This window comes from Rhinolophus sinicus, chromosome 2 (genome assembly GCF_057876585.1).
Source record: "Rhinolophus sinicus isolate RSI-liver-muscle chromosome 2, RSI-T2T, whole genome shotgun sequence".
In the NCBI taxonomy this organism is placed as follows: domain Eukaryota; kingdom Metazoa; phylum Chordata; class Mammalia; order Chiroptera; family Rhinolophidae; genus Rhinolophus; species Rhinolophus sinicus.
In genome coordinates, this window is record NC_142502.1 from 146,765,853 (window position 1) to 146,788,186 (window position 22,334).

The window sequence follows — 22,334 nt, forward strand, 5'->3', positions numbered from 1 at the left end:
ACATTACCACCAAAGCAGTATTGTAAGAAATATTAAAGGCACTTCTTTAAGAAGACAAAAAGAAAAAAAGGAAAAAAAAGATTAAAAAATATGAATAATAAAATGGCAATAATTACATGCCTATCAATAATTACTTTAAATGTAAATGGATTAAATGCTCCAATCAAAAGACATAGGGTGGTTGAATGGGTAAGAAAACAAGATCCATACATATGCTGCCTACAAGAGACCCACTTCAGATCGAAAGACACACACAGATTGAAAGTAAAGGAGTGGAAAAAGACAATTCATGCAAATGGAAATGAAAAAAAAGTTGGGGCAGCAATACTTATATCAGACAAAATAGACTTTAAAACAAAGGCTATAACGAGACAAAGTAGGACATTTCATATACAATAGCCAAGACATGGAAGCAACCTAAATGTCCATCAATAGATGATTCAATAAAGAAGATGTGGTACATATATGAAAAGGAATATTAGTCGGCCATAAAAAAAACAATGAAATCTTACCATTTGCAACAGCATATGTGGATCTGGATGGTATTATGCTAAGCGAAATAAGACAGACAGAGAAAGACAAATACTATATGATTTCACTTGCATATGGAATCTACAAAACAAAATGAAGGAACAATCAAAACAGAAACAAATGCAAAGATACAGAGAACAAACTGATGGCTGCCAGATGGGAGAGGGGTTAGGGGACTGGGTAGAACAGCTGAATCAATTAAGAAGTACAGATTAGCAGTTATAAAATAATCATGGGGATGTAAAGTACAGCACAGTCAATAATATTTTAATAATTATGTATGGTTCCAGGTGGGTACTAGACTTAACCGAGGGGATCACTTTGTAAGTTATATAAATGTCTAACCACTGTGCTGTTACTTGAAACTAATATAATATTTGATGTTAACTGTAATTGAAAAATTAAAAAATTAAAAAAAAAACATTAAACAAGTGTTGGAAACCCAATGCAAGTTGTTAATGTTTGGCAGTGTTGAGAAAGTTGGGTAAAGGGTATATGGGAATTCATTATACTGTTCTTGTAATTTTTTTGGTGAGTTTGAAATTATTTAAAAATTAAAGTTAAGAGTAATGTTTTCAGGGGCCAGCCCGGTGGCTCAGGCGGTTAGAGCTCCATGCTCCTAACTCCGAAGGCTGCCGGTTCGATTCCCACATGGGCCAGTGAGCTCTCAACCACAAGGTTGCCAGTTCGTTTCCTTGAGTCCCGCAAGGGATGGTGGGCAGTGCCCCCTGCAACTAAGATTGAACACGGCACCTTGAGCTGAGCTGCCTCTGAGCTCCCATATGGCTCAGTTGGTTGGAGTGTGTCCTCTCAACCACAAGGTTGCCGGTTCGACTCCCACAAGGGATGGTGGTCTGCGCCCCTTGCAACTAGCAACCACAACTGGACCTGGAGCTGAGCTGCGCCCGACACAACTAAGACTGAAAGAACAACAACTTGAAGCTGAACAGCACCCTCCACAACTAAGAATGAAAGGACAACAACTTGACTTGGAAAAAAGGCCTGGAAGTACACACTGTTCCCCAATAAAGTCCTGTTCCCCTTCCCCAATAAAATGTGTTTTTTTAAAAAAAGTAATGTTTTCAGTATTAGCAAACCCAACAAATTTTTTTAGCGTTTCCTTCCTGTATGGCATCATTCTTGCTATCTTTTATGAAGGAAGTCAATGTGCACATTTTAAATATTTTGAGTGACTTGGTAGGAGATGGGGGCATATCTTTGAGCATTTTGAGCAGCAGAGAAAAGCTCTCAGCGAGGAACATTAGCCTTAGTCAGAGTGTGGTTCCATCCGTGTCCCAAATGGCTTGCTTCAGCTGTGGTCCTTAAAGATCTGAGAAATAAGGGGCAGCATCCTCAGGGATTGGCCTCTCTGAGTATGGAGCTCCCATAATGAAAGCACCACTCTTCCATTCATACAAGCCCTCAGTTGTGCCTTCATGGTTTTCTTGGACATCCTTCAGTGTTTTCTCTCATCTTGGCAGCAGGCAGCCACCTCCTTATCTCCCTAATCACTCTATTTGTATCTTTCTCCAGTACACTAAGCTCCTTGTGGGTAGGTACAATGGCTGAGTCACAGACACACACAGCTCCCCTGGCACGTACTTTCTTTTAAAGTTTGTTTTGAAATAATTATAGATTCACGTGAAGTTGCAAAAACAAACAAACAAAATAGAGAAGCTACAAATGCTTATATTTTAAAAGAAGAAAAACCTTAAACCAATAACCTTTTTACCTGAAGTAACTAGAAAAAGAGCAAACTAAATCCAAAGGAAATGGAAGGAAGGAAGGGAGAGGGGAGATTAGAGAGGAGATACATGAAATAGAGAACAGAGACAATCAATAAAACCAAAAGTAGATTCTTTGAAAAGATCAACAAAATTGACAAGCTTTTAGCTAGACTAATGAAGATAAAAGGAGAAAAGACTACTTAAATTACTATCACCCTCACAAAAATAAAAAAGACTATAAGGGAAAACGATGAACAATTGTATTCCAACAAATTAGATGACACAGATGAAATAGAAAAAAAATCCTAGAAAGACAAAAGCTATTGAAAATGAGTCAAACCCACAATGAGATATCACCTCACACCCACTTGGATGGCTCTTAATAAAAAAGACAGACAATAAAATGCGTTAGTGAGGAAAATCACAACTTTTGTGCACTGATGGTGGGGATGTAAAATGGTACAGTACCCTGGAAAATTGTGTCAATCCTTCAAAAAGTTAAACATAGTGTTACCAAATGACCCAACAATTCCACTCATAAGTATATATATTGAAGAAAATTGAAAGCATATGTTCAAAAAAACCTTGTACATAAATGTTCATAGCAGCATTATTCATAATAGTCAAAATGTGGAAACAATCTAGATATCTGTCCATCAATTAATGAATGAGTAAACAAAATGTGGCATATCTACGTAATGGAATATTACTCAACCACAGGAAGGAATGAAGTACTGCTACACGCTACAATATGGATGAATCTTGAAATCATGCGAAGTGAAAGAAGCCAGTCACAAAAGACCACATATTGTATGATTCTGCTTATTTGAAATATCCAGAATGGGCAAATCCAGAGAGACAGAAAGTAGGTTAGTAGTTTACAGAGTACAGGGGAAGGGAGAATGGGGAGTGATTACTAACGCATATGGTGTTTCTTTGGAGGGGGTGGTGAAAGTGTTCTGAAATTGGTGGTGATAGTTGCATAACTGTGACTACACTAAAAACCACTGAATTGTATGCTTTCAAGGGTGAATTTTAGGGTATATGAAGTATATGTCAATAAGAAAAAGTGAATAAAAGCAAAAGCTAATGCCTTTAAAAATGTAATGAGAGATTCCATTTACCCTTTACTCATTTCTCCCAATGGTAACATCTTGCATAACTATAGTACCATATGACAACCAGGAAAATGACATTAGTACAATCCACAAAGCTTATTCCAATTTCACCAGTTTTACGTGCACTCGTGTGTGTGTGTGTATGCATGTAGTTCTATGCAATTTTAACACGTGTACATTTGTGTAACCATCACTGCAGTCAAGATACAGAACTGTTTCATCATCACACAGATCTTTCCTGCTACCTGTTTGCACTTGTGTCCTCCCTTCTCCCTTCATCCCTAAACCCTAGCAACCACTAATCTGTTCTCCCTCTCTATCATTTTATTTCAAAACTTTAATGTAAATTGTTATATGTTATATAAATGTAACCTTTTGAGTTTGGCTTTTTTCACTCAGTATAATTCCCTTGAGATCCATCTGAGTTATTGTATGTTCCAATAGTTCATTCCTTTCACTTGTTTATTTTTTGGTAATGCAGTACTTTATTTATTCTGTTCATTAATAACTAATGTTTAAGAACATTTACAATATAAATAGAACTTAATCTAAGTTCGACTTACTTTTCTTTTATATCCCAATACTGGGTATTAATAAGAGAGATAGTCAAAATAATTATGGTCAAAATTACTATTTCAAAAAACTTATAAATAAATGCTTGGTGTCAGTATGTCTGCATGTAAGTCAGATTTTGGTATAAAGTTCTTTGGATACAAGAAAGAACATTTGGTTTACTTCGCTAATAGGAATACGTGTTAATGCTGGGATGGCCTCTCTCGATATTGGTTTTTAGCATAGTTACCCATGACTGTATGAATGGAGTTGAGTAGAACGGTACTCATGTTAACTCCACATAAGAGTACCTAGCTGCTTACTGTAACCAATACTATAGAAATAAGGAGGTAGACAGGTAATGCAACTGCCCAATATTTTTGAGGCCAAAAGGTTAGGCCTAAAGAATTTAGTCAAGATTCAGGAATAAAAGCCCACAGGAGATAACAGTGAGAAGCCAAACTGGGAGTTTAAGAACAAAGCCATAAATCACTCTTTCTGGCAATGATGAAGGTGAATATTCCACCATTTTCCCAGTTTTAGACAATCTCAGCACTGAGTCCTCTGCACAAGTGCTGCGGGGCCGGGTGGGCGTGGGGTTAGAGAGAAAAATTGAGGGAAAGGCCAAGGCACCATGGTGTCCCCATTCTGGGTGCATGTGCACTGGGACCCTCTCCATGGCTGTGAAGGGACCACACACATTCCCTTTATTTTAAAATAAAATTTTATTTTAGAACAGTTTTCAATTTACAGAATTATTGGGACAATAGTACAGAGAATGCTCATATATACCACATCCTGTTTCCCTATCATTAGCATTTCACATTAGTATGGTGCATTTGACACAATTAATGGACCGATCTTGATACAGTCTTATTAACTAAAGTCCATACTTGAGATTCCCTCAGTTTTCCCCTATTGTCCCTTTTCTGTATCAGGATTCCATCCAGGATACATACAATGTTTAGCAGTTATGTCTCCTTAGGCTCCTCTTAGCTGTGGCTGTTTCTCAGATGTTCCTTGTTTTTTTGATGACGCTTGAATGTTTTGAGGAGTCCTGGTCCGGTATTTTGTAGAATGTCTTCCAACTGCTATTTGATGTTTCCCTCATGGTTATACTGAGGTGATGTGTTTTGGGAAGGAAGACCAGAGAGGTAAAGTGCCATCCTCATCATATCATATCAAGGGAACATACCATCAAAATGACTTCTCACTGCTGATGTTACCCTTGATTACCTCGCTGAGACAGTGTTGATCAGGTTTCTCTACTGTAAACTTACTCTTTTTCCCCCTCCCTTTCCATACTGTACTATTTGGAAGAAAGTCACCATGCACAGCTCACATTTAAGGAGTGGGGAATTATGTTCCACCCTCTTACAGGCAGAATATCTCTATCAATTATTTGCAACTTTTCTGCAGTGCAGATATATCTAATTTCCCCAATTATTTATTTAGTCAATCATTTATTTATATCAGTATGGACTCATGAATATTTATTTTATACTTAGGGTAACAATACAAAACTACTTTATTCATTTTGTTGTCCAAGTTCTTCCATCTTTGGCCATTAGGAGCTCTTTCAGTTGGTTCCTATATCCCTATAGCCTATGACCATCATTGCAGGGTTTTTTGAATTTTGTTTTTGTTTCTTTTGAGCATTTTTTAACTTCTTGGCACTAGAAGATGCTCTGGGCTCAAACTGTATCTTTCCTGTCCCATTCCTAGAATCAGGCTTTTCTCCAAGAAGACCTGCTTCCTTTTATTGGAGAATGGTATCAGAAACCAAGAGCTGGGCTCAAGGTGTGATTTATTGCTACTGGGATGTCGTTTCTTTCAGGCCCTCCCAGTTGACAGAGCAAATAAATATAAGTATGTATAGTAACCCACATACCATGTTTCCCCCAAAATAAGACCTACCCAGACAATCAGCTCTAATGCACCTTTTGGAGCAAAAATTAATATAAGACCCGATCTTATTTTACTGTAAGACCAGGTCTTATATAAAAGACACATTAGAGCTGATTGTCCAGATAGGTCTTATTTTCGGGAAAACAGGGTATATATATTTCTATCTGTAAGCACTTGTACCTATATTAAGCTACACACGAGTTCATACTGAGATTTCCAACTCTTAACCATTACAACATGAATTATTTTAGCGTCTTCCCCTTACTTATCTGTGAACTCCCACTCCAGCAACAGCCTGGCTCCCATCACCCATCATTCATTTACTTAATTCTTTGATTCCAGTATCATAAATATATAGCAGTTTCAGAATTGCTAACCCATACCCGCATGGGAAATGATACCCATATACAATTCCTTTTGCTTTTAGTCTTATACACTCATTTCCAAAGTCACTTAGGTCAGCACCTTGTTTTCCTACCCCGTTCAGTGAGGTGGTTTCACACACTTGGAATATACTTATATTCTCTGGTCACATTCTGTATTCTATACTGGGATCTCTGAATGCCTAAATTATTTTTTAAAATTTGCATACAGCAAGATTTACTCTTTGTGATGCAAAGCTCTATGAGTTTCGAAAAATGCTTAATGTCTTGTATTCAACATTACAGTATCATACAGAATAGTTTCACTGCCCTAAAGAAATCTGTTTCACCTTTTCAAGTTTCCCCACCCTGAACCTCTGGCAGCCACTGATCTGTTTACCATTTCTATAATTTTGCCTTTTCCAGTATGACATAATAATTGGACTCTTACTATATGTTGGGTTTGTTTTTTTTTAGGTTGGCTTCTTTCACTTAGCAGTATACACTTAAGATTCATCCATCTCTTGAACAGCTTGTTTCTTTTTCATTGCTGTATAATATTCTACTGTGTGGCTATACCAGGTTGTTTAGTCATTCACCTGTTGAAGGACATCTGAGTGGCTTCCAGTTTTTGGAGATTATGAATCAACTTATTATAAACATTCACATGAAGATTTTTGTGCGGCCATAGTTCTTTAATCAGTTGGGCCATCAGTTTTAAAATCAGGAGCATAATTGCTGGATCATATATGGTTAAGACTATGTTTAATTTTATAAGAAACTGCTAAACTGTTTCCCAACGTGGCTCTACCACTTTGTATTTCCAACAACAATGAATGAGAGTTCCTGTTGCTCCTTATCCTCCCTAGAAGTTGGTATTTAGTTTTAGAGTTTATTAAGCCATTCTAAGAGGTATGTAGTGGTATCACATTATTGTTGTAATTTGCAATTCCAATAATAAATGATATTGAGCATCTTTTCATGTGCTTATTTACCACTTGTATATCTTCTTTGGTGAGGTATCTGTTCAGATCTTTTGTTCATTTTTTAATTGGGTTGTTTGTTTTCCTATTGTTGAGTTCTATAATAGTTCTTCACATATTTTATATACAAGTCCTATATCAGATATGTGTTTTGCAAATACTTTCTCTAAGTCTTTGGCTTGTCCTTTCATTGTTTTAACAGTGCCTTTTGCAAAGAAGACATTTTTAATTTTAATAAAGTCAAAGTTATTAAATTCTCTTCCTGGATCATGTGATTGGCATTGTATTTAAAAACTCATTACCACACCCAAGGTCATGCAGATTTTCTCCTGTTATCTTCAAGAAGTTTCATAGTTTTGCATTTTAACCTTGTATCTATGATTGAGCTTTAATTACTTTTAATATAAGGTGTAGAGTCTGTCTAGGTTCATTTCTTTGCATGTGGACATCCATCACCCTTTGTTCAATCAGCATTTATTGAAAAGACTAGCATTTTTCCATTGAATCAAACTATCTTTTTTCCATTGCCCCTTTGCCAAAGATCAGTTGGTTATATTTGTGTGGGTTGATTTCTGGACTCTATTTCATTGATCTATGAGTCTATTGTTCAATCAATACCATGTTGTCTTGTTTTCTTCAGTGCTGTGTTGGCTATTCTAGGTCCTTTGCCTTTATATGTAAACTTTAGGAACAGTTTGTTGTTATCTATAAAATAGGTTGCTGAGAGTTTTATTTTGATTACATTGAGTCTATAGATTAAGTTGGGAAGAACTGACATTTTGCAAATTTTGAGTCTTCCAATCCATGAATATGGAATGTATCTCCATTTATTTAGATCTTTGATTTCTTTTCATCAGTGTTTTCTAATTTTCCCCACATAGGTCCTACACATATTTTGTTAGCCTTATACTTAAGTATTTCATTTATTGGATGCTATTATAAATGGAATTGCTTTTTGAAATTTCAATTTCCAATAGTTCATTGCTGGTATATAGGAAAACAATTGACTTTTGTATATTAACTTTGTATCCTGTGACTTTGCTATACTCATTTATTAATTCCAGGAAATTTTTTTGTTGGTTCTTTGGGATTTTCATGTCATCCGTGAATAGAGTTGTATTTCTTCCTTTCTAATCTATAGTATCTTTTATTTCCTTTTCTTGTCTTACTGCGCTGGGTAGGAATTTCAGTACAATGTTGAATAGGAGTAGTGAGAGAGACATCCTTGCCTTGTTCTTAATCATAGAGAGAAAGTATCAAGTTTCTCACTATGAAGTATGATGTTAGCTATAGGTCTTCTGTAGGTGCTCTTGGTCAAATTAAGAAAATTCCTCTCTATTCCCAATTTGCTGAGTTTTTATCATGAATGGTTGTTGAAATTTTAATTAATTGTAGAGTCACATGCAGTTGTACAGAGATCCATGTACTGTTTACCCAGTTTTCCCCAATACTAACAGCTTACAAAACAATATTACAATCAGAACATTGACATTAATACAATCCACCAATCTTATTCAGATTTCATTAGTTTAACTTGCACTCATTTGTGTGTGTTTATACAATTTAATCACATGATTTGGTTTGTATATCCACCACTGCAGTCAAGATATAGAACAATTACCCTGTTTCCCTGAAAATAAGACCTAGCTGGATGATCAGCTCTAATGCGCCTTTTGGAGCAAAAATTAATATAAGACCCGGTATTATATTATATTATACCCGGGCTTATAGTAAAATAAGACCATGTCTTATATTAATTTTTGCTCCAAAAGACAGATTAAAGCTGATGCATTAAAGGTCCGGCTAGGTCTTATTTTCAGGGAAACATGGTACATGAGCACAAGGCTCTCTTTTGCTGCCTTTTATAACTATGCCCATTTCCAAACAATTCCTTCTCCTTATATCCCTAATCCCCAGCAGCCACTAATCTGTCCTCCATTTCTCCAATTTTGTTATTTTAAGATTATTATATAAATTGAATAGTACAGTGTGTATCTTTTTGGATGGGCTTTTTTTTTTCCGACTCAGCATAATTTCCTTGAGTTCCATCCTAGTTGTTCTGTGTATCAATAGTTCATTCATTTCTATCGCTGCATAGTATTCTATGGTATAGAAGTACTAAAGTTTGTTTAATCATTCACCTGTTGAAGGATTATTTCTGCTTTTTGGCTATTATGAATACAACTGCTATAAATATTCATTTACAGGTTTTTCTGTGACTACAGGTTTTCATTACTCTAGGTTAAATATCCAATGAGTACAATTGCTGGGTCATATGAAAAGTTAGCGTTTAGGTTTGTAAGCTGCCAAACTGTCTTCCAGAATATCAGTTTACATTCTCACCAGCAACGTACGAGTGATTCAATTTTTTTGCATGCTTACCAGCACTTGGCGTTATCACTAATTTTGTTTTAGCTATTCTGATAGATGTGGACATACTTTCTTTGGGAAAGCTATAAACATCGTGTACACCTGGCTGCAAGTTAGGCTCTTTGAATGTGAAGGAGACCCAGTTCCTGCATGCTAGAGACTGGAGAGGAAAGACTACAGCACAAAGTCATCGCCACACGCCCGAGGGTTGACCAGCAATGATGCGTCCTGGATGATAAACCCTGAGCCCCTAACAGGAACCAGTGTCAGGGAAATCTCTGTGGTGCTTAGAGGGTAAAAAAGCCAACAACTCTGTGGAAGGATTAGGGAAGGAAATCACTGTCTGGATCCAGCAGAGGATCCAGTTGGCTGCTTGAAACTCCAGGTAAAAGGAATGGTACTCTCCAAGTCTCCAAAAAGGGGTACAGATTCTGTCTGTGTTTTGCAAAGAAATAGGACAAAGCTAACAAAGGCCCGCCTGTGGCAAAATGGGACTGATTTTTAACCTGAGAGAGTACCCTATCCCTTTCTAGTGGATTCTATTAAAGGAGATTCCTAGATTATGATCCAAGCTCAAGTCTCTCATTTTCCTCAACTTCTATTGTCTCAAGCCTTGGGCATTAAGTCCCATTCACTGACAGTTGTGAATATGGATAAAACCACATTACTGTACGGTTTGACTGGATCTCAGTTATCTGGAGTGGTGGTGGGGGGGGGGCATTGATGGATCAAAAATATTTGGCTTTAAAAAAAAATAACTCTTTAGACAAAAGTCCGTTTTGTCTGCAATGACACAGAACACTGTATTCAGGACTTCACAGAGACATAAGGCTATCAGGGGACATTCTGTCCTTCCTGGCATACTTTCTCCACCCCTGTCCTTCCTGACCTTCACTCCAGGGGACACCTATTGTCTATAGTCTGGTATGATTTTTCTTTTTCTTTTTTTTGGCCTGATTTAAGAAAACAAAACAAAACAAAACACCACTATTTATTATACTCCACCCTACCCCAAAAAAGCTTTGAATAAATTTAAAAATTAAAATATTTTCCGATATAAAACAGAACAAACCAAAAGAAGACAGAACCAAAATTAGTTAAAATGAGCAGAAAAATAGATGTGGCCAAATTAGTATTTATCATCCACAATGATTACAGTTTGCTTCAAAAAATGTTCTTAGCTTCTAATACTTAAATGCAACAACACTCTTTTAGAAAGCCATCATTTGAGTTTCTCAGGTGATGTCTTCAAAGTTTTATGTTCAATTTATATATTTTTTTCTATTTCATTATTTTTTTCTTCAATTACTTTTAGTGGCTTATCCACTAACAACTTTATAACTTAAACATCTTAAGAAAGATTTTCCAGTAGTCTAAGACTCCAGCTGATAGCTATTAATCCTTCTAGAAAATTCAACAGTTGGCCCCTCTGTAGCTCCCAATGACAAGCATTATTGTTCTCGAAAACTTTCTGATAACTAGCAAAGATGTGACAAAGCCAGTTTCTCAGAGAGAAAAGTCAACTGATGAACACATGTACAGTGAGGTCCTCCTGGTGATATATGCTTACCTTGTTAGGGACCTTGTCTCTCATTCACTAATGTGCTTCATGTATTGCCTGGGACATAATAGCGATTCCAATATTTATTGAAATTACTGAGTGCTCTCTTTGAGCAGGATACTCTTCTCAGACATTCTGGGAATACACAGAAATAAAGGATTCAGGACTTCATGACCAGCACCCCACACCCACACCCACCCAAGGTCTATCATGGCACATATAGCTAATGGTTGGTGAAAGCTTCAATTTCCTATATAAAGGCCTTTCAGAAGAGCCATGATTCCCTTTGTGATCTTCTTCTCTGGAGGCCACAGAACCCTGCACAGGCCCAGCATATGAAACCAGGAGGGGCATATCTACTAAAAAGCCGCCAGCTGCATGTAGAGATATCCTAGCATGTAGTAACCCCCTCAACCACCTGGCCTCTGGGAATGGCCACAGTGCCACCATTTCATTGCTACGGAGGGAAGCACAGTAGTGAAGAAGTCATGTGTGAAATCACCCCTTAGATCTTTTAAGTTCTGTGGTTGTGGTTTATCCCAGTGCCATGACAAGGCTGCTTCAAAGTGGGACCAGAGCTCCCAAGGCCACAGGCTTTACTGTCCCCCTGGGCTGTGTTAATGCTGCCACCTGACTTCCCAGCTGCTGCCTATCCTCTTTTCCAAATACTTAAGTGCCCATTACATTATAGAGCTGGTTAGATGCTGTGGCACTTTATGCCCGGTTCGAAGCTGATGTAATTTAACCTGTAAACAGGCAAAATGTCAGTAATTTATAAATCCTGCAACTTTCCGTAACCTTGAAAATTTTTCCAAATAAAGTTTTTAAAAAAGAGTACAAAACAAGGAGATAGCTTGGATTCAAGCTTGATTCTTTTGTTTGTTTGTTTGTTTTACCCTTATTGAGATATAATTCACATACCATACTACTTATCATATAAAGGGTAAAAGTCAATGTTCTTTAGTAAGTTCATAGGTTGTGCAACCATCACCACAATTTTAGACATTTTCATTCTCTCTGAAAGAAATCCTATACCAATTAGCAGTCACACAGGTTGCCCCTAGGCAACCACCAACCTGCTTTTTCTTGCGATTTGCCTATTCTGTACATTTCATACAAATATAATTGTAAATGTAATATGTGGTCTTTTGTGACTGGCTTCTTTCACTTAGAATGTTTTCACGGTTCATCCACGTTGTGGTATGTATTAGTAACTCCTTTTCATTGCTGAAAAATAGTTTTTGGTGAACGTATATTTTCATTTCTCTTGGGTATATACCTAGGAATAGAATTACTAGGTCATATGGTAATGCTTTATGATTTTGAAGAACTGCCAAACTGTTTTCAAAAGCTACTGCACCATTTTACATTCCCACCAGCAATGGCTAAGGGTTCCATTTTCTCTGCATCCACCCCAGCACTTGTCATGGTCTGGCTTTTCGTTATAGGTATCCTTGCTCATTGTGGTTTTGATCTGCATTTCCCTAATGACTCATAATGTTAAACATCTTTTCATGTGTTTATTAGCCATCTGTACTTTGGACAAATGTCTATTCAAATCCTTTCCAATTTTTTTTTAATTAAGCTTTTTATTGTGAGGTAATTGTAGATTTACATACAGCTGTGAGAAATAATACAGACAATTCCTATGTATCCTTTACTCAGTTTTCCCCATGGTAACATCTTGTGAAACTATAGCATAATAATGACAACCAGGATACTGACATTGATCGTCAAGATGTAGAACATTTCCATCACCACAAAGAGCCCTCCAGTTGCCCTTTTATACCCACACCCACTTCCCTCCTGCCCCACTCCATGTTATCCCTGCTACCACTCATCTGTTCATTTCTACCATTTTGTCATGTCAAGAATGTTCCATAAATGAAATAATACAGTACATAACCTTTGGGGATGGGTTGTTTCCACTCAGCATAATTCTCTGGAGAGTCATCCAGGTTGTTGGCATGATCGATAGTTTGTTTCCTTTTATTGCTGAGGAGTATTCCATCATATGGCTGTACCAGTTGGTTTCACCATTCACCTACTGAAGGACATTTGGATTGTTTCCAATTTTGAGCTATTACAAATAAAGCTGCTATAAACATATGTGTTCAGGTTTTGGTTTAAACATATGTCTTCACTTCTCTGGGATAAATGCCCAGAATTGCAATTGCTGGGTAGTGTGGTAATTCTATGTTTAGGTTTTTAAGAAACTGCCAAACTGATTTCAAGTGACTGTACCATTTTACATTCCCTCCAGCAATGGATGTGTGATCCAGTTTCGATGTGTGAAGGCTGAGTGGAGGACGGGAGACCCAGTCCTCTCTGCTATAGAGCTTTTGCAAAAAGGAGTGAGAACACTGGCAGCCTGCCCCGCCTGGGGTTAAACTGTGATCCACATTGGGAGTTCTGGGGAGGGGCCCTGTCTTCTTGAGATTTAGTAGATTTTCTTGAGTGAATGTCCCTTCATTTGCAATATGCCCTTAGGACAATTCCCAGAGACTTTTTAAAAATAATTTTCTCCAAATTGTTTGCTGAGGTCTGCTGAGCTCCTTACTCTGCCATTCTGGAAGCTAATCCATAAAAATAAACTAGACTTCATCAAAATTATAAGCTCCAGCTCCTTGAAAGATGTTAAGAAAAAGAAAAGATAAGCCACATACTGAGAGGAAATGTTTTAAAAACACATTATCTGTAAAGGATTTGTATCCAGAATATACAAAGAACTCACAAAACTCAATAATAAGAAAACAAAACAAATAATCTACAGATAATACAAATGGCAAATAAGCATGTGGAAAGATGCTGGACATCATAAGTCATTAGGGAGATGCAAATTAAAATCACAATGAGATACCACTACACAGGCATTAAAATGGCTATTATCAGAAAAACTAACAATATCAAGTGTTGGTGAAAATGTGGAGGCCTGGAGCCCTCATATACTGCTGATGGGAATGGAAAATGGCATCACTACTTTGGAAAAGTATGGCAGTTTCTTGTGGTTAAATACCTCCCTCCTCAGTACTTACCCAAGAGAAGTGAAAATTTGTGTTCACACAAAAATCCATATGCAAATGTTTATAGTGGCTTTATTCATAATCACCTAACATTGTAAACAAGCCAAAAGTCTTTCCACTAAATGGACAAACGCAATGCGGTACCTCCATACAATGGCGTACCACACAGCAATAAAAAGGAACATGCAAAAACATGGATGAATCTCAAATGCATTAACGTATGTGTCATGTGTTCAATTATGCCTCCTCCCCCCAAAATGAAGTCTTAACCCAACACCTTAAAATGTGACCTTATTTAGAAATAGGATCATTACAGAGGTACTTAGTTAAAATGAGGTCATCCTGGAATAGGGTGGGCCCTTACTCCAACATGACTGGTGTCCTTATAAGAGACATACAGGGAGAACCCCTGCAAAGACAGAGGCAGAGATAGGAGTTATGCAGCTGCAAAATATGGAACACCAAGGATTGTTGGTGACACCAGAAGCTGAGAGAAGGGCATGAACAGATTCTCCCCTAGAGCTGCCCAGAGAGCATGGCCCTTCTGACAACTTGATTTTGGACTTCTAGTATCCAGAAATATGAGATAATAAATTTCTGTTGTTTAAGCCACTAAGTTGTGGTACTTTGTCACGGCAATCCTAAGAAACTATTGCACTAAGTTAAAGAAGCCAAACTCAAAACGCATTCTGGAAAAGGCAAAATTATAGGGATGGAGAACAGATCAGTGGTGCCAGAGGGTAGGGGTAGGACGAGGGGCTGACTACAAAGAGACAAGGAAGAATCTTGAGGGTGATAGAAACATTCTAGATCTTGACTGTGATGAGAGGAACATAACTGCATGTGTTGGTTAATTATATATTACACTATGTGTTAAAAACTTTGAATTTTACTCTATGTAAATTATATCTCAATAAACCTGAGCGCCCCCATCCAAAAACCATGAACAAAAAACCTTGTATAAGACCATCTGTACACCTTGTACAGATTCAATGGTTGTTAATATTTGACCATATTTAATTTATCTATGTATTTTATTTTTGTTAAATCAGTCAAAAATAAGTTGCAGACATCATGATACTTCATCCCTAAATTTTTTATACATCTTCTAGGAATAAAGACATTTTCTACGTATCTAAGAAAAGTAACAATAATTCCAAAGTATCATCTAATACATAGTTCATATTCTAACTTCTCCAATAATACTCAAAATGTCTTTGGTAATTGATTTTTTCTACCAGGATCTAATCAAGGATCATACACACATTTGGATGTTATGTTTCTTCTATCTCTTAATCTTGAATAATCTTCTTTCTCTTCTCATGACCTTTGGTTTAGGTCAGTTATCCTACAGAATGTTTTGCAGTTTCTGTCTTTAATTGCTTCCTCATGGTGTTATGAAATATTCTTCTATTTCCTGTGAACTAGAAAGTAGGTCTAGGGGCTTAAGTTCAAGTTAAACAGTTTGGGCAAGAATAGTTCACAAGTGATAGAGACCTATTTTTCCATCTTGTTGACCTCCTTGCAGACCTATTTTCCTGCCTTTCTCTCTCATACCATGGAAGACTTGTGTACCTACCTATGCACAAAATCTTGTGGAAGACCTGGAACCAGGTAGGTACTGAGGCCACAAACATCAAGAGGACAGTTCCTGTCCTAAAGGAGATGAATGACTAAAATAGCACCCTTTATCATCCATTAAATATTTAGTAACTGCTACAAGGAGCCAAGTCCCCCGCTATGTGTTGGGGATACTGCAGTATGCAAATGTGGTCCTTACCTCCAAGGAGATTATAGTCTAATAAATGAGACAGACATTCATGAAAAAGAAAATCCAGAAATAACTTGTGATAAATGTGCTATGAAATAAAAGCACACACAGAGAATATGGGTCTGTATAATGGGGAAAGCTGATGTAGAGGGTCTACCATTTGAGCTGAGGACTGGAGGACGGGCAGATATCAAGAAGGGGAAAGGCAGGGTCAGGGGGTGAAGATGGGGCACGGAGAGGTGGGCTACAGGAAGCTTACGGATTGGTAGGGGTTCCAGATACACAAAAAGGTAGTTTCAGTCCTCTGGTGAAGCTCTGAGAAGGCCCACGTGCTAGATGTGGAGGGTCAGCGGCAGTGATGCCTAAGCTGAGGCCCAAAAGGAGACCAAGTCAGTGGAGATAAACAGAGGAAAGCTGGGGACGCCAACAGCTAACTACCGTGTGTCCCCGAAAATAAGACCTAGCCAGACAATCAGCTCTAATGTGTTTTTTGGAGCAAAAATTTATAAGACCTGGTATTTATATATTATATTACATTATATTATATTATTATTAATTATATTAGTTATATTATATTAATTATATTATATTATGTTATATTATATAATAACCTGGTCTTATGTTATAGTAAAATAAGACCAGGTTTTATATTAATTTTTGCTCCAAAAGATGTACTAGAGCTGATTGTCCTGCTGAGTCTTATTTTCAGGGAAACATGATAGTTACTAGAATTAAATCTGTGTAGGAATTTAGGTTCAAGAAAACTATGAAGTGTTCCCGCCAAAAATTTTAATCTTAATTAATCAAGATGCTAGACCTAACTTCTGATTTACAGGAAATATTGGGGACAGTGGAATTTCAAATCACATTGTCTTAAATTTAAAAACCCTAACCAGAGAAGTCCAGAATAGTCAGACCAAACCAGTGGTCTGTTTTGTCATCCAAAAGAACTGTGGATCCTGGAAGAAAAGATGACATGTTATAGCCTTTTACTCCATTTCACTTTTCTGAATATTCAGGCCAAAGAGCTTGAATCCATTATCCACTAGAATAAACACCCCTGCTAATATTGCTTCTAATAGTAATTATGATCATTTTTTTTAAGTTACATTTTCCCTAAGCCACACAACTAACAAGTAGCAGAGCCATAATTCAGTCCAAAGCAACTGCATTTACCTATCACACAGCACTGCGTCCAGTAATAATGGTGATGGTACTTACCAAAGTAGGTAAGAGAAAGGGGCTTTTTGTAACGTAAGTCAAAGGAAGGGACAGATACTCCTTCAGCGCAAATAAAGACACAGAAGTGATGCAAGCAGGAGGTTAGTTAATTGGCTCAGTATGAATGGTCTGGTTATTTTTAATGCTTGAATAGGACAGATCACAGGACAGAAATTTCCATCCCCCACCCTTCTTACCCTCCATCAGGAACAGAAAATAACTGCTTTTAAGAAATAAAAAGCCAGTTGGGATCTCTGGGGGAAGGAACAGAGAATAGGACTGTTCTCTGGGAAAGGGGAATATGAAAGAGGAGGCAGGAAGCAGAGGTTGAGGGGAGGTCTGCTAACCAGAGGCTGGCCTGGAAGTGCCACGGCCACTAAGTGCTCTTACTCATGGTGGAACAGCTTATAGAAGCCACTCAAATCTGTCATGTCGTACACTCTCAGTTGGTTAGAATATCATGCATGAGCCTGAATAAAAAAATTCACTCACCAAGTTCCATGATTCTGTTCCATGTATTCAACAACTAATTGGAAGAAAGTTCCTGATGGGCTTACATTAATATCAGGCACTGTGCTAGGTGCCTTAGATACATTATCTCTAATCCTCTTAAGGACCCAGCTGGAGAGGTCATTTGAGACTTATCTATGATCACAAAGCTACCAAACCAGAGAATTTTTAGTTGTGCCTGTCTGACTTGAACACAGCTAACCTATCCTAGGACAGTGCTTCTAAAACTGACAAAGGACTAATTTTTTAGATTTCCAATCCATCACAGCCTGATAATTTTGTAAGGTACATAAATTGTTAAGCTTTTTATTGGGTTAATATTGGGGAACAGTGTGTTTCTCCAGGGCCCATCAGCTCCAAGTCAATTCGTCCTTCAATCTAATTGTGGAGAGTGCAGCTCAGCTCCAAGTCCGGTAGCCATTTTCAATCTTAGTTGCAGGGGGCGCAGACCACTATCCCATGTGGGAATCGAACCGGCAACCTTATTGTTAAGAGCTCGTGCTCTAACCAACTGAGCCATCTGACCACCCCAGTAAGAAACATAATTTTGTAAAATGCAAAATAAAAAGACGCACAATACAAGGCCAAACTTATTATTACATTCAACAGACATACTCTGTGAAGTTGCTGTAAATGTTTCTAAACATTTACTCTGCATTTCTCTACCAATCTTGTCATGGAATGGCACTAGAGTAGTACTGCCTCATCATGAGGGCACACCAGAATCATTCTGGAACTTTTGTGAAATACACCACCTGCCCTCCTCCCAGACATGCAGCAGGCTTGTCATGTTTAAGAGACACTTCCCAGAGCACTCTGATATCCATCCCTGTTTAAGAACTACTTGCTGCTCTAACACATTGCTGAAGCTACTGTTTTCAGCTTGAGGTAATTCAGAAAATCAAGATATTCTTTCAGAATTCACTAAAGCCAGATATTCTTTCAGAATTCACTGAGGCCTGGTAGTGGGCGTAAAGAGGAAAGGCAAGAATGCCAGGGAACTGGGGGATTCAGTAGTTACCCTCCCAAACATCTGTATTACTACCTGGTGCTGTTTCAGCATCTTTTTCTTTTTTTTTTTTAATTAAAATTTATTGGGGTGACAATGATTAATACAATTACATAGGTTTCAAGTGTACAATTCTGTAATACATCATCTATATATCACATTGTATGTCCACCAGAGAATCAGTCTGGTTCAGATATGAAATCTGAGCAGCAAATTAAAAGCAGTTAAAATTGCATTTTGCAGATAACCACTCCCATCTAAGACATCTCTATTATGTTTCTTCGTACACAGCCCTGCCTTTGTAGGAACAGGCCATCTGCATTTGAGGGATTCTGGGAACAGTCCACCCCAGAGAAAAACAGTGAATTCCTAATTCATCCAGAGGACAGCAAGCTGGTAACAGCCAGTTGTTTTTAGAGAGAAAAGCACTCTTCCTAAAGATTAGGGCCAAAAGTGAAAAGTAGATGAGGTATAAGGCTCAGAGAAAGACTCACAAGTGGCTTCAGTGAGAACAGGAAGTGCTGGTGTATGTATTCCCTTAAAAAAAAAAAAAAAAAAAAAAGAAGGTCCAGTGCTCTAAGCGACCCCAACAGAAGTGAAGATGGATAAGATGCTTGTGGGAAAAAAAAGACAAATAGGCTGACTGAGCCAAAATACAACTTATTTATTTTTCCACAATACTTTTTATTAATGTTACTGATATGCATGTGTGTGTTCAACTGACCCTACCACAATGTTAATAAGTACACACAGTTTGATGTACACAGGTATACTTTTCTCTTTTAGACCCAGTCCTTAATGGGTATGTTCATATAGGAGGTGCTCAGTAAAATTTGGGACTAGTCCTCTAATGTCATTCTCATTGAAAATTCCTTGGTGGACAATGTTTCCAGACTACATCAAGGGCTTCTAAAGATCAATAAGAAAAAAGACAAACAACTCAAAAGAAAAACAGGCAAAGGCTACGGACCATTTCACAGAAGAGGAAATAAAAACAAAAACATGTGCAACCTCACTGATGATTGGAAAAATGCAGGACAAAAGGAGATACCATTTTTGACTCATTATATTGGCAAAAAGTTTGATAGTATCAAGATACTTTCATATAGATCCTTTTATACACTGCTTGTGAAAGTTTAAGTTGATTGGGCTATCTTAGAGGACTATTTGCCAATATCTATTTGCATCCTGAGTTAAAGGGATTCGAGGAACTGTGCTGGAGCTAGTTCATCTCAGCTTGCAAGAGACAGTTGTGTGTATCTCTTCAACTCCAAATTCAAGGTCACATTAGTAGTTTGAAATCAACCACGGTGGGAGAACTCACACAAAGAACACGGGCAAATGCAACAGATCAGCCCCCGCCCAATTTTGGAAGACTGGTTGTTAAACATTTATTGCACTCCACAGTCTATCTGCCAGAGACTAGAATCTAAAAAGCATGTAACCCATGATAGAGCAATTCCTGTTTCCTAATATGTATTTGTACATTTTTACAGGGAGGCATGTGTAAGGATGTTCACTGCAGCATTGTCAGCAAAGGGGAACAATTGGAAACAACCTAAGAATCCACTGATAGAAATTAAAACAAACAAACAAACACCAAAATTAGGTGTCCATGGAATACTATGCAGCAGTTGAAATGAAGTACTTTTTTTTCTATAAACTATTGGAAGGAAAAACTTCTTTACCAACTTAGGTCCGACTAGGGGGAGGGGGAACTGACAATACACAGATTAACAGGAGAAAAAAATAATATGCACACAGGACCGTCCTATACAGTACTCCCTATAGTACCCTAGAAAGCTCCTGAAATAGCTAGAGGTTTATATACCAGGTTAATAAGGGAGAGAGGAGTTTGGGGATTCATAGGATGGAAGGTTCTGGTGAGTCTTGTTTCCACAATTTTTTTGGAATGTCCCAGTGCCTAAGATCAGTGCTTCCCTGACTGAGACATGAGGGAGTGAGGGGGGAGAGTGCTAGCCACTGGCTCTAGTAAAGCTTTTTATGATCAGATAAAGGAAGTTCAGATGAGATTTCTTTCAGTATCTTCTATAGCTCAGATGTTCCCACTTCGAAGTATTCTCTGTACCAATTTGGTGGGTGGTTGGTCTCTGCCGTACTAATTTGGAAAAGTCTTAAGACATATTAACGGAAAAAGCAATTTGCAGGACAATACATATAGCGTGATTGCATGTATGTTACAGAAATACATAAAACAATATGGTAATTTCCTATGACTATGGTGATGCTTTTGATATTTGAAAAATTTTAAATCTCTCAAAAAGCTTGGGCTTAGCTGGAAGCACGTGCTTAATTCTGACTAACTGGGTGATTTAGCACCTGGCGATATAAGGATGCAAAATGGAACATCATCAGCAATCCTCAGTCCTCCAAAACAAGGAGAAGATAAAAGAATAGAAGGACAAGAATTTAATCACTACTTGTCTCCCCAAACCAGCTCCTTAGCAAACCATGCACATAGTTAATTGGCTAAACTTCCAGGTGCAAAACTAGGTGTGCCGTTTGATCTACAAAGAAGGGCTCCACTGTGGTTACTCAGCAACCACGTGTCTCCTGGGGGCTAATGCAAGGCAACAGGGACTTGCTGGGTCTTGCCCCTTCAGCAATGGTGCCCGGGCTGCTTGCCCACAGGGGCTGCACGCTGATTCTCTCAGGGTCAGGTCCCTAGTGAGATTTCTCCAGCTCTTTGGGGACCTTCAGAATCAAACTCCCTTAACTTTTTAATAACTGTGTATAGGGAGAGGGAAGGGAACTGTTTGTTAAACTTTTGCATTCTCCATTAATTAAAATCACAAGCATACACATTGATGAAGAGAAGGATCAGCTTTTCTACCTGTCTCACCAAGGGAAATGGGTGTGGATTTGATAAGTTAGTCTCCCACTAGATGCTCCTGGACCCAAATGATTGACCTAGTTATTATTTACTTATTATTTTTTACTGAATTTACTTCCTGACAGCGGGGGAAAAAGATTATTCTCTAAATTTTCTACAAGCCATATTTGAAATGGTGGTATACTATTCAACAAATGGCTACAACTTATGGTTTAATGGATCATACAGTAACTTATGAAGGGAGTTGCTTTCTTTGAGCTCAGAGGGGATCTGAGGAAAGGCATCGCCTTGGTCTACGAGATCCAAAGCCAGGTGGTCCCTCTGTGCCCAGAGGATTTGGCACCTTACTTCTAGCTCCCACCCTGGCCAGCTAATCCAGGTCAGACTCGGGCTTCAGGGAAGACTCAATGTTTCATGGCCCGCCTGCCTTTTTGTGCCATTCTTTGGCTGATATTGGTTGATAGCAAATAGAAACCCTTTGGCAAAGTTTAGTTGTACATAGAGTAACAACCTTCATTCCCTTTAAGTCTTCCACACCTGAACTCTGCTTTGAGGAAAAAAATAGGAGGGGATTTTTTTGTTTTCCTTAAGAGTCCTTATTCCTTTCGGCAAACTGTTTGGAGGGTGTGACCATGAGTGTCATGGGCTAACAAGACAAAAGTTCGTTTCAAATATTCTCCTCACTGTCCCTTTCCTTTCCATACTCTAGCTCCTAGAGATTCTTCTCTCCAGGAGATAGATAAGCTATCCTTGACAGAACAGTAAACCATATCTTCCTTCCCAATCAAGCCCACAGCTCTGTCAGGGATGCTACATGAACTGCTTCTGGCCTCA

The 22,334-nt window shown here is 38.0% G+C and overlaps 1 pseudogene; it reads right to left on the minus strand.

Annotated features, from left to right (window-relative positions):
* Nucleotides 1–4,060: 4,060 nt before the first annotated feature.
* LOC109437577 (phosphatidylinositol N-acetylglucosaminyltransferase subunit P pseudogene) lies at nt 4,061–4,457 on the minus strand (annotated as a pseudogene).
* Between the last annotated feature and the right edge of the window lie 17,877 nt (nt 4,458–22,334).